The sequence below is a fragment of the Metopolophium dirhodum genome, chromosome 6, assembly GCF_019925205.1.
Source record: "Metopolophium dirhodum isolate CAU chromosome 6, ASM1992520v1, whole genome shotgun sequence".
Taxonomy (NCBI): Eukaryota; Metazoa; Arthropoda; class Insecta; order Hemiptera; family Aphididae; genus Metopolophium; species Metopolophium dirhodum.
Genome location: NC_083565.1, coordinates 553,730 through 567,017, shown reverse-complemented (window position 1 = coordinate 567,017; position 13,288 = coordinate 553,730). Strand labels below are relative to the sequence as shown.

General features: G+C 38.9%; 1 protein-coding gene across 2 annotated transcripts in view; it reads left to right on the top strand.

The window, feature by feature from the left end:
• Nucleotides 1-13,288, top strand: part of LOC132947862 (lysine-specific histone demethylase 1A) — a 418,533-nt gene that overhangs the window by 212,993 nt on the left and 192,252 nt on the right. The window lies entirely within an intron of this gene.

The window sequence follows — 13,288 nt, the reverse complement described above, 5'->3', positions numbered from 1 at the left end:
CTTACAATTTATTATTATTTCGAGTACGCATCAAACCAGAGTCTCTGCTTATACGTGGGTCGTGGGGTGGTGGGTTTTCTCGATGAGAATATCGTGTAGGGGGAATGATATATGTAAACCGGACAAAGGGGTGAAATGTCTCCCCTTTAGCTCCCACTCACACAAACCGGCCACCGCGTACACTCACATATTATAATATATAGTTTTGCTATTTTAAATACTTAAACATCCGTTGTGCCCACGATTGAATATTATAACCACAGATTAATGGTATATGCGGTATCCCGTGATATTATAATCGCAAGGTTGCAACGATGCAGCTATAATGTGTCGTCGCGTTCAGTTCGTTCTCCTTTTTTAATTTCTAAGTCACCCACAATATGTTTATAATTTATTTCTATATTACGTTTTTGTTAAATTATGTCATTCCGAGATCAAAACGCAGCGTTATGTTTCACAGATAACCAATAATGTTGATACCTCTACTATTCCATACATTTTTTATATAACCTCGAATATTAGCAAACAAGAAAAGTTGTTTAACACAATATAATATATCTTCAATGTACCTACATACATTTTACGTTTATCTATATAATATAGTGTACTGAGCACTTTGATTCGTATGAAGATAAACAAATGAAATGAAATAAAACATTATTATTTCGAGTTCATAAAATCAGAATCTCTTGCACGGAGTGGTGGGTTTTCTTGATGAGAATCGTGTAGACCCTATACACTGTAGGGGGATGAAATATGCATTGCGAATAAAGGGGTGAGAGTGCTCTCCTTTAGCTCCCACTCTCACAAAATGGCCATGGCTTACACTCGCGCATATTTGTTCGTATAAAAATCTTATACCCTCGGTGTGGGTGGCTTACTATTCTAAATAATCGTACATAGGCGGTTTTCCACGACATAATCACGGCGGTGCACTACCAGAGCAGACGTTTCATCGCATTCGGTGTTCTCTTTTTTTTTCTTTCTTTCTAGGTCGCACAATGTTCATGTACCTAATTTGTAATTTGTTTTTATATCGCGTTTTTGTTAAAATATATCCGATATCGAAACGCAGCAATTGTCGCGCGGATGACCGCCGCCAATGCAGATAACTCAACTTTTCCGTGAATTATTCACGTCGTGGCCTCGAAATTCGAATATCACCGAATAAGAGACAACATAACATGTATTTTTAATGTATACAATATAATGTTATACTTATCTTTATATTGCACGTCGTCGCGGAGCGTTTCGTATATTCTATAATATTATTTTTACGATCGTACCGATTTCTTCTCATTCGACGACGACGCACGCATATGTAAAATCCGTGGACGAGCTCTCAATAATAGGTACGCGTTTATAGCCGACGAGACGCGTTTATCCGACGCTATAAACCCCATGTCGGATGTGTGTTTTATTGTGACGTCCGTTCGACATGCGATGTGTTCGTATATCGAGAGTGACCCATTACAACGCGAGGCTGTACCGTTTTACGACCCGTGTTTATTTAAATATAATATATATTATTTTAATAGTGTTTACCTCAATAAACGCGCGCATCCTCATTTTTATCGTATATTATTTTATACTTTTCACTTGTATTATATCTAGAGATTTCAATTATTCACGCGTGCAGCAGTGTTGTCCCGGCTATCAATTAACAACCCGTCTGCATATAATGTATATGTACAAACACAAACGAATAGTGTGAATAATAAACAAAACAAAGATGTATAAAATGTACGTTTTATTTTTTTTTCAATTTCTTTGACATAAAACTGTCTTTTTTTTACTATTTGAATACATTATCATTGTAACTGCTGCAACTCGACTCAATCCGTAATAAAGACATTTTAGAATCGATTATATTATATGAATAATCCGACGATTCTCTGTAAGCATAACAATTTAAGTCTCAGAGAACATCGATTATTTTGTATTGTATTACTCGTCGATGAATAAAACGAAATAAAAAGCTTTCTAAAATTATACATTTAAAGTGCATACTTATACCGATGTTTTACATATTTATATACTGCACTAGTCGTGAATAAATTAGAAATTAAAAGCATGTAAACAATCGCAGTTATAGACTTAAACAAAAAAAAAGTCCTCATATACTATCTACATGTAGTGATGGTCTTCGTCGTCTTCGCGTGCGATAAAAAATGTATTATTATAGGTCGACTGTAAACGGTTAGTACCAGAGAGAAAAAGTTGAATGGTCGGCCGACTTTTTGCCATCCAAAGTGAATATATTTATTTATATAATATGTGTGTGTGTGTGTGTTTTACAGTATAATAATATGTCGTCGCGGGTGCAGACGGAATTTGCAATATGTGTTAGTGCATATATATATACATTGGTATACTACATGTGTAACCTATTTGTACTTACGATACTGTGGTAGTAAAATCTTTCTATACGTCTTGTTTTTCTATCTCTCGCATACTCTCCGTTAAAACGTTGAAGTTGTCATCCCTTGCGAATGCCGCAAAAGTGCGTAATAATGACTAATGATGTGTACATTGAACTTGCGGTAATCGCTCTGTATAGTCGCTGATGAAGTTTACGTATATTATATTTTAACGAGTACCTATACTTACCCCGCGGACCAACGCGTTTCGTCTACAGTACCAAGTACGATATCATAATATCGTCTTTAGTTTTAGACGAGCATGGACAAAGTTGTACGCACAAGGGACACGGTAGGGAGCCTGCAGTGACAGTTTCCATGACGTTCATGGTGGGGGAGGGGGTATCCTTGAGGAGAGAAAACAATCGATTTATGCGGTGTAAATGTAAAAACGCGAAAAGCAGATGCACCTATTTTATGTTATGCTGCACACGCACGTGTGCATTATATTATAGCTTCAACGACTGCTGCACCGCCTCCGAGAAGGTTAGTTTTATGTTGGCAGCCCAGCAATATCGTCGGTTTCGCCAATAAATTAGCAAAATTTGTAGTCGCATGGGGTGGGTGAGAAATAAAACCAATTTTCCGAATCGATAGCCGGAGCTTTATCCGGCGACGTCTGCACGCTTAATACCACCCCGGAGTCCCTTTAGGAGCCCCGACTTGTCTGTCGTATATTATATAATGTTATGGTCGTATTAAACCGCACCACACACACATTACCACGGTAATACCGTTCACATGTAATATACGAAATACACACATATTACATAGTACACACATACAATTATACCATAAACGGGCGCGTATCGCCGTTGCAGTCGTCGTCGTCGCTCGGGGGAGAGAGTCTTTCGCGGCGTTGATTAATAAAACGCCGGCAAAGCACCGTATGTGTGTGCTGCAGTGCGTATATTATATTATGCGGTTTTGGTCGTCGTCGTCGTCGTCGTCGATCGCCCTTCCCCCGTCGTCGCCGTGATGGCACAAATAATAATAATAATAATAATAATCAGCACGCACACACACACACGTTTTATAGTATTAATAATATATATATATATATAATAATAATAATATTATATTCTATCCCGTTTGGTTTTATTATTATTTTTTCCGGACCGCGCCGCGTCCGTATTATATACGTATAATGTTATAATATTCAAACCGACCGGACTAGCTGCTGGCTTCGCGTACCATATACATTATAATAACATCTCTCCGCTCTCTTCGGCCGACACTGCTGCGGATCTCTCCCTCTATCGCACACCGTGTGGTTCACATATATTATATTAAAGCAGCGTCGTTTAATTAATAGGCGAACGAAATAAATACGAAGCTAATAAATTCGAGACGACTACGACGACAACGACGACGACATAAACAATACGCGCGCGCACACACACACACACACACACACAAACAAACACACACACACACACACAAACAAACACACACACACACTCACACAAACATATATTGTATACATGGTCAGGACCTATAGCGCGTGTGTACGCGAGCGCACGAAGAAGGCAATCTCGTTAACGCGACGCCGCCGCCGCCGCGGTCGTGATACGCCTGTAATTATTGGGGTTGGAGAAATAATAATAACCCGTGTACGCACATATATACATAAACTTGTATTATAAACATGTGAATTTATATACCATACTCTAGCGCGAGCGAGCGCCCTGCGTTTGTGTGTGTGTGTGTGTACATTTTTACGGAGTTTCTTTTTCTTTTAAAACGCGTGTGAAGATCGTGAAGACAATCTTGTTTACACAATGCCATTATATATTATATATATTATGTAAAAAAAATTATACCTATATATCGTTTATTTTTTTTTTGTTTAATTTTTTTTTTTTGAAGAATTGTCTTAGAGAGTGAAAAATAACCGTTTCATATGTATGTATACATATTTATTATTTTTTATCGTTCTATATAGGTATTGCAGCGTTATAATATGGCAGGACACTCGTCTAACCTACCTACTTACTATTATTATAATATACTCCTCGCAGAGGTATTTACCGCGGTGGTACCTACCAACATATATATACGAGTCGTTAACAGTCACGCAACATGCGGATGCGGAAACGTTTTGTGAGCCCTCCGCCGCTATTTCGTGGCAGATGTGTCGTGCTTATATTGTACTTGTGTATCATTATTGTGTCCGCGTGTCTCGTCCGCCGCTTCCGATATGGATATAAACTATAAAGGTCACCGCCAGACCGAACGCCGACGCCACCGCCACCTTTGACGTATTGTCCGAACCAACCCTTACTCCGTGTTGCACATATTGCGTGTGTATTATTATTTGAACAAGAAATTCGAGAGAAATAAAAACCACCACTATGATATTATTGTCCGTTTATAGGGGGTAGATTATATGGTATTATTAATTTGCCTAATCGTAGACCTCGAAAAGCAATAAAGAAAAAAAACACCTTAGGATCGTAGATAATAAAGAGATAGATGAGCCTTACTGCAGTATGCCCGATGAAAAGGATGTTGGCATCATAAAGTCAACAGTGATTATTGAAATATGGTTATCTGCAGAAATATCAAAACAAAAAGAAAAATTATCAAATATAAATAAGGACTAAATACATAGCAAACCAAAACCAGTGAATTAAAATAATTAAATCAATTTGAAATTACAGTGTGACCACAATGAGTATAATGACTTTAATGTTATTATTATAAAAATTAATTTTTATTTTATTTATCAACGATTACCTATCTATTATTGTAGTATCACAAACCAATTATTATATTAACAACTCATAATAACCATACAGTAACCACTGCTAACCACTACTGAGGCATTTAGACTTGTCTTCGGCCACACTTTACACGTACCGTCCATGCCTACCTATACATATATATATATATATATATACTATATAAACGTACATTTCGGTTCGTAAGTTATATTTTTAGGTTTTTTTCGCATTCCCTTTTCAATCTTCCAGTTTAACGCACCGACAGTTGTTCGAATATTGCACTTTGCCGTCTGTAAACATCCAGAGTACCGTCCGTATTTGTATATAACATATACCATATGTGTGTAGTAGGTATACACAACAATACGTGTAGTATCTCATCTTCTTTCGCCGATATTATTATGTCTTTATAGGTGTTTTCAGTCTCTTTACCGATACGGATCTATATCACACGATCAGCACTCGGAATGCACTACATCACCGCATCTTTTGCAGTGCAGGCGACCGTGATAACGCCTCGTCGATCGGCATATAATATATTTAATATTGTAGGACACTCGGTGCAGTCACGGTTGAAGTGGTTACAAAACCAAATACCAACCTATAGACGGTGTGATGGGTCGTGAAGGGTAGGTAAATATTGTATGTAGTTCAAAGTAATAATAATGCTCTGCGCAGAGGTGTATTCTGTGTTTACACGCGTTCATCATATACCTAGGTACGTATTCTCGGTATATGAGCGCGTATTGTTATATTGTATTGTTGCCGTGCGCAGCGACATTTTGCGATGAATAATGAAAAAATAAATAAATTAAAAACCCAATATCTTTCGTTTTTGATATTGATTTCTTTTTCGTATGCCTACGATATCCGCATGCATCATTGTACCTGCACAGTGTAATATGTAATATTTTCTTACGTTCCGCTTGATCGATATATGTATACTTCAAATTATATTTCACGAGGAATCGCATCATATTATAATTATATATAATAATATTCTACACCGGACCGCGTTTCGTACGGCTCATTGGTTTTATTTCATCTCGAGACATTCGAGCAGATGTTTAATAATGGGTTTCGTATTAAATATAGATATCGTGCGGCGGACCTGCATGCATGCGCTCAATAATAATGGTTTTAATTACCGCTCGTCCCGCGGTCATGCAAGAGAGTATATTATATAATATTATAATATTAAAATGATTTGTGTTAATAATTTACCTGTAATTATTATTATCGATGGTCTCGACGATTTTTAACTTCAGTACCTACATTAAATTGCCGTCTGCACACAATATATTTTCAACGGTGTTCGCAGAATTAAAGCCATAAATAGTTGCGTATATATACCCGTCGTGTGCAGTATAATAATAAAATATGTTATTCAGTTTATTGAATATTCTATATATATTATAATATCGTCGTGGCTAATATAATAATAATAATAATATGTTCTAAGGATAGAAAAATTTCGCGTAATATTATTTATCATCGTCGTTGACTGGTCGTCATTTGAAATAAGCCGCGTGGTATGTGTTTTGAGCTCGTCATCGTTTCCATACGAATATATTGTTCCTATACTCTCTCACCCACGAGTACCGCTGCGTAACTATACACTATATCAACTATATACGGGACTATACTGTATCGCGTGAAGAACGACAATTTGTATGTATAGGTATAAAGTGCCTGGTGACCACAAGTCGAAAATGTTTTTTTTTGAAAATAACGTTTTGTCCGTGTAAATTGACGGGACACATGACGCCTCAAACGAAATAATGTATATTGTTGTGTGTACCTACCGTATTTATTATACTATATATCTATAATAGTACGCCCGCGCCGTGAACAGACATAATATGTATTGTATAGACAGGGAGAAAAAACTGTTTCGAACAATAGACAGGGATGAAAACGCACCTCCTAAATATGTATAAGAATACGCGCAGCGAGTACAATGTATAATATAATATAATATTTATTATATTATTCATTATAACTATAAGTCCACGTGGCGTAATTGCGGTTTTCGATGTATATAATAGTATATAAACGCCCACAATAGTTTATAAAAATATTATATGTACAGTTTTTTTTCCATAATATATTTTTTATTTCATGTAAACTCGCGTCAAACGAAACGGTACTCTTGAAGTGAAAAAACGCGCCAGATGTGTGTGTGTGTGTGTGTGTGTGTGTGTGTGTGTGTGTGTGTGTAGTATTTCTGCCAACGCCAGCAGGTTGTAATTAGGAGTCGTTGCCGTGAATGTTCTCGCGCGGCTCGACGTGCGCCGCGTGCGTTTAAGTCTCTCGGGACGCTCGCACCGTTTTCGGTTGCCGTTGTTGTTTTTTCTATAATGTTTATTTACACGTCAAGCTTAGGCGATAAATCTGAAAAGTTCTAGTACAAATCGTGGTACGTGTACCGTATTAGTATATCCGCCGTATAAATTGCGCTCGGCATATTATTTACTCTCAAATAATATACACACGATAATAAATATAAATATGAATATATATAAAATAAACCGTATAGGTACGTATATATACGACGACTCATTCCGTATAATTAACGATGATTTATTTGCTCATGCTTTAAACGGCGGAACTCGCGAGTCGTCGCCGCCGCCGCCGCCGCCGCCGCCTTGGGCAACCATTTCACATACACTGTTTTGACTGTTCTTTTTATTATATTATTATACTATTACTCTCCTTACGTTTTTCCCGACCTCGGAATTGGAATTAAATAGCTCTCTGTAAAACATCCATAGTATATAAATATGTAAATATACACACACTTTTATTATCGAATTCAAATGCAATAGTGTAACTATTAAAAACAGTGGTTATTTGGTGCAATTAACTGCGCTATTTATAACGGTCTGCTCGGGAAATGTCGTAAAAATACACCTAGTGCCTCCATTTCAAGAGAAACTTGGAAATATTAATATATAAATAACGCGTTCTGTTCTCAGTCCTAAATTCTTTACATTATATTAGTATGTGTGTGTAATAAAACTCGGTTCCGAAAAGTGGTTTGCGAGTCTCCTTGTAAAATAACGTCTCGAGGATTTATTTCCTGCCGTGATCGTGCACGCCCGTCGTCCGTCTTCCCGGTCGGGACTGCTGCAGTATTATAATATTGGACAACAACTATTATAGCTATTCATATTATATTTCGCCAAAGGAAAACTAAAATAATAATAAAACTAACTGTGTAGCATCCGCACACGTTTCTGGGAATTTTAATAACTCGATTGTGAGATTTTTTTGGAAAATAATATATTATACTGCTAAATATTTTGATATATTACGCGCACAGACGGAGGAAGATAACCCTAGAAGACGATCGCAGCGGGATATATAGATTACACGTCAAGCATATCGTTTTACTATAATATTATACTATAGGACCTTTTACCTGTGCGTACACATGATACACACGGTCGTGCATAATATAATAATAGTAGATTCGGAAATTCCATGCTAACGTCTGCTTTGGCGTCACATGACGTTTATTTCACACAAAAAACAGGACACAGGACACATATAAAATCGTATGGACAGATCGCGGGCCTATAAAAGAAAATTCGTTCTGCAGATATTTCCTGCAGCTTATTCATTTTTTTTTTTGTACGAGTGTATAATTAATATTATGAATTCGTTGTGCGGTGTTTGCGTGAAAACGATATCGCCGCAGCGGTCGTTGTAGTCTCTCTCGCCGGCGTCGGACACCAGCTGATCGATCGGTCGTCATCGACTTTGCAGTACGACGTGTCTCATATGTTATCATCGTTCGTACTATATTGATATACAGCCTCATCATGTACCGCGGTGCAGGTCTCAAGGTGTGATATCGGCCTAACGACGAACCGGCTGACCGTCAACACCGCGACGGCGACGACTCGAAAAATCGCGGCCGGGAGACCCACGAATATGCAGAAGGACGAGCCACACGCGTATTATTGTTATCATTATAACGTAAATAAAACAGTACTCACTTAATATTATGGACGTACGGTACGGGCAAGGAACGCGCGACTATAATAATAATAATAATAATAATAATAATATATATTATATTTTATTAAAACAACAGTACCCACTCACACACGCGCGCGTTATCTCCATTGTATTCGCCGGGCCCCGGTGCGTATATAATTAGACCGGGCCGGCGTAATAAAACGTGCGTTGCACTCTTATTTTTAATTGATCTCGCCGGGTTCGCTTTTTCCCCGCCGATACCGCGCGATACACAATATTGTAATAATATCTGCGGCTGTTCGAACAATGGTTATATTATTTATATTTTCACTCTGACCGAGCGCGTGTGATACGCGTGTACCTATATATATTATTGTGTATAAATGTGTGTGTGTGTGTGTGTGTGTGTGTGTGTGTGTGTGTGTGTGTGTGTGTGTGTGTGCGTGCCTATCCGCCGCGGACTCGCGTGTGCGATTTATGTGCACTTGCACACACACTCTTATATATATATATGCCATGTACGCACTTTGACGTGTATAATACACTGTAGTACCTATGTAGGTAGGTATATGTAGTATAGTTTGTGTGGTTTTTGGGACCCACTGAGAATCCGCCGGGTAGGCACGATAACCGAACACCGGCAGGACCGGTTTGATCGACGCGCTCAGGTACATGTATATAAAGGTATATAATATTATTATTATTATTGGTACGTGAATCATCCGTTTTCGTCTCTCGACGACCTGCAGAATGCAGATCCGACTGCCGCTCGCTGCAACAGTGTTGTAGATAGCAGTAAATGTCCGTATGTCTCATGTTTACCTATATATGACGTGTCGTAGTCGTCGCGATGCATATAGCGACGCCGCCGTGTACAGGAATTCCCCTTTCAGGGCCCTGAAGTCGATCGCACTCCACCCCCTTTTGAGCGCAGGAAAGAATAAAAATAACGACGATGATAATAATGTATATATACAAAATATAAAAGCCTCGGTGGATTATTGAAAAGCGAAATGGAAAAAAAAAACTCTGATTTATGTACATATATACCACGCGGGCGCGCACGTATATAATAAAACTAATTGAAGACATTACGCGAGCCCGAGGGGAAGAAATGGCGAATCAAAAAAGGGGTGCAACCCCTTAAAGCGGTCGCCGCCGAGGCCCCGGGGCTCTTGTCGGAAATGGCGGACACGAATTTCCACACACACACACCACCGGTGCCGGTTTGGGGTTTTAAATGGCTTTTTGTTCGCGCCGGTAATTCGTTTTTAAAAACAAGTCCGAGTGTAATATCGCGCGCGCGTGTGCCCCTTTTTTATTTTTTTACCATTAGCCCACGTGGTCCGTTTAACCCGATTTCTCAGACGTTAGCTCACCGATAATAATTATTAAATTGCAGCCCGACCCGAATCCATTCCTACCCACACATTCTCATATTATATACTTCCCGACGCGTATAATATTATTTATGTAATAATTATAGCATTGTCGTCGCAATAGACACCGAAAGCGTTACCGTTTACATGAACGTGAGAAGTGCGTATATAGAAATAATGAAAACCATTATACAGTTTCCAATATAATATCATGGGATACGATGTGTAATGTAATAAAGGCGTTTGGATGAGCCTCGCCGTCGATTGTTGTGAGGTTTCAATTGTTCTGGCCGAGCGATGATGGATTCTCCGACGATGATGGTGCTCGAACAATAATAATAAAATATTATTACGGAACGGCCACTAAATTAAAAATAAATGAATTACAAATGTTATAATAATATCACAGTTTATTATATCAGCCGTTAAACGCGTATTCAAACATCGTAAAATTAATCGAAAGCGATTATCGTTTATTTTCGTGGCCTCACATCGTATATTATCTACGACGGACGGAATTAAAAAACAAAAACGAACGCACAAGTGTCCGACTGTAATCAAACGCAAGTAGCGATATATCATCAAAATACATTATATAATATTATACATTTCTCGACGAGCGACCGAGATTTTCGAGCGTGCACAGGTGTTAATATTATCATTACAAACGGAGGTACAAGTACGAGCAGATTTTCCGTGATATTTGTTGTACCCATACTCGCATTTCGTTCATTACGTTTCGGTCGGACTTATATGGGCGCGACTTGTTTCCTGCCGCAGACGACGGGTTTTCGCCGTGACACTAAAAATAATGAAAGGAGGAGACACAACAACAATAATGATAATAACAAGACGTATAATAATATAATGTACAAAACCACTCGGGTTCGGGTAGTGCGCCGGGTTCGACATGATAGATGAAACGCACCATATGTGTCCGGCGACGACTGCAACGATCATTAACCCAACTCTGTGGGGCACACGTTTTCTCGGGGCAGCCATCATCACATTATATATATTATTATTATTATTATTATCATCATCGTTGTGCGCTGCGATTTTAATACGCATCGAAAAAAATGTTGTCATTAACGGCGGCAAAATAAAAATAATTAAATCAGCCCAGCCTAACCCGCAGCTCGACGCGTATATATACCCTACCTATAATAATATTATTGTATACGGCATATACGTGTCACGTTGTGCCGTTCTATTATCATATTATTATATAGGCGTATATTATATTATTGCACGTCCGTTGCCTAAATAGATTTCGTTTTGAGCGCATTTTTTGGGAACCCCGGCGCGTACATTCTTCAGGTGTGATTTCCCGGCGACTGCTCTCGGCCGGGACCGCGAGAGACGACGACGTTAACGACTGCTGACTGTACCTATACATAGTGTAAAGGTATATCAGCTTCGGCGGTACTCGCGCGGCCGAACTGGGCCATCTCGCGCGCCATAAAATGTGTATAGGCAGAGACGGAGAACATGGACGACCGGCTTGGGAGAGAGTGAGAGGGAGAGTGTGCGGTGGTCGGTCAGAGAGAATGGACTCGCGTAGATATAATAATAATAATAATAATAATAATAATACGCGTGTACATGTATATATATATATATAATGCCCCCGCGCCGCCGACCACTAATCATACTCGGGACGGCGGCGGCGTGTTCCGGAGCAATAAATTGCCCGGTCTAAACAGCACTGGGGATCGTTGCCCAACGTGTTATTACTGTTCCGCTAATCAGTTTGATCATACAAGCATAACAATCATCCGTCCACGTCGTTATAATACTGACTCGCGAGAGCTCTCCGACGGGGCGGGCGGTTGGGCGCGCGCGCGAGAGAGAGAGACCGAGTGCGCGAGAGTGAGAGACGGAGACGGAAAAACACGAGGAGGATCGTCGTAAAAAAGAATAAAAACCTACAACCGATATTATACATATAATTTATATGTATATATATACGCGTGTATAAAATATATATACTTACCGGCTCGGGTTTATACCGCGGTACACATAGCTGGTACCTCCTTTATAATTTTTATACACGCGCAGTACACGCCGCCGTGTATATATCTAGTCAGCTAATATGTATATCGATTTTTGTTTTTTTTTTTTTTTTCTTCACTCGCATTGGAAATAAATCACAATTCACAACAACAAAGGTACCTATACAACATAATATAATATATAATAAAGTGTTGTTGGACGCCGCCGGTTGTGCAGTGCGCCTCTGGTGAAGAAAGTGTCTCGTGACGACGATAGCCTTTTACGGCTCCAAAAACAAAAAAAAACCGTCGTCGCAGAAGAAAATAATATAATAATATTAAAATCGCAACTGCAGCTGTCGTGAGTTATTGGTCGGATTGTCATCGCGACCGGATCGTCGTCGGATGACTAAAACGAGTCGATAGCGCCGACGGCGCGTCGTTGTCGCAGTCTGTAAAACGAACGCGTTGAAAATGAAAAAAAATTGTTTCAAAATTTTGCGCTTTACGATGACTGTATTGCCGTAGTCATCGTCGTCGTCGCCGCCGCCGCTGTATTATATACCTTAAACTATCCGAGAAGAATGTCGTTTCGCCAGTTTGACGCCGTAGGCGAATTTGGTTATATTTTTTTTCGACTTTTACCGTTTACCGCATTCGTTATAAGTATATATATATATAATAATAGTAATAATACAATATCATACATTTATATAACTACGTTTTCGTTCTCCGAAATAACAATTAAACCATGACCAAGGGGGGGATTATCCTCCGTCCGG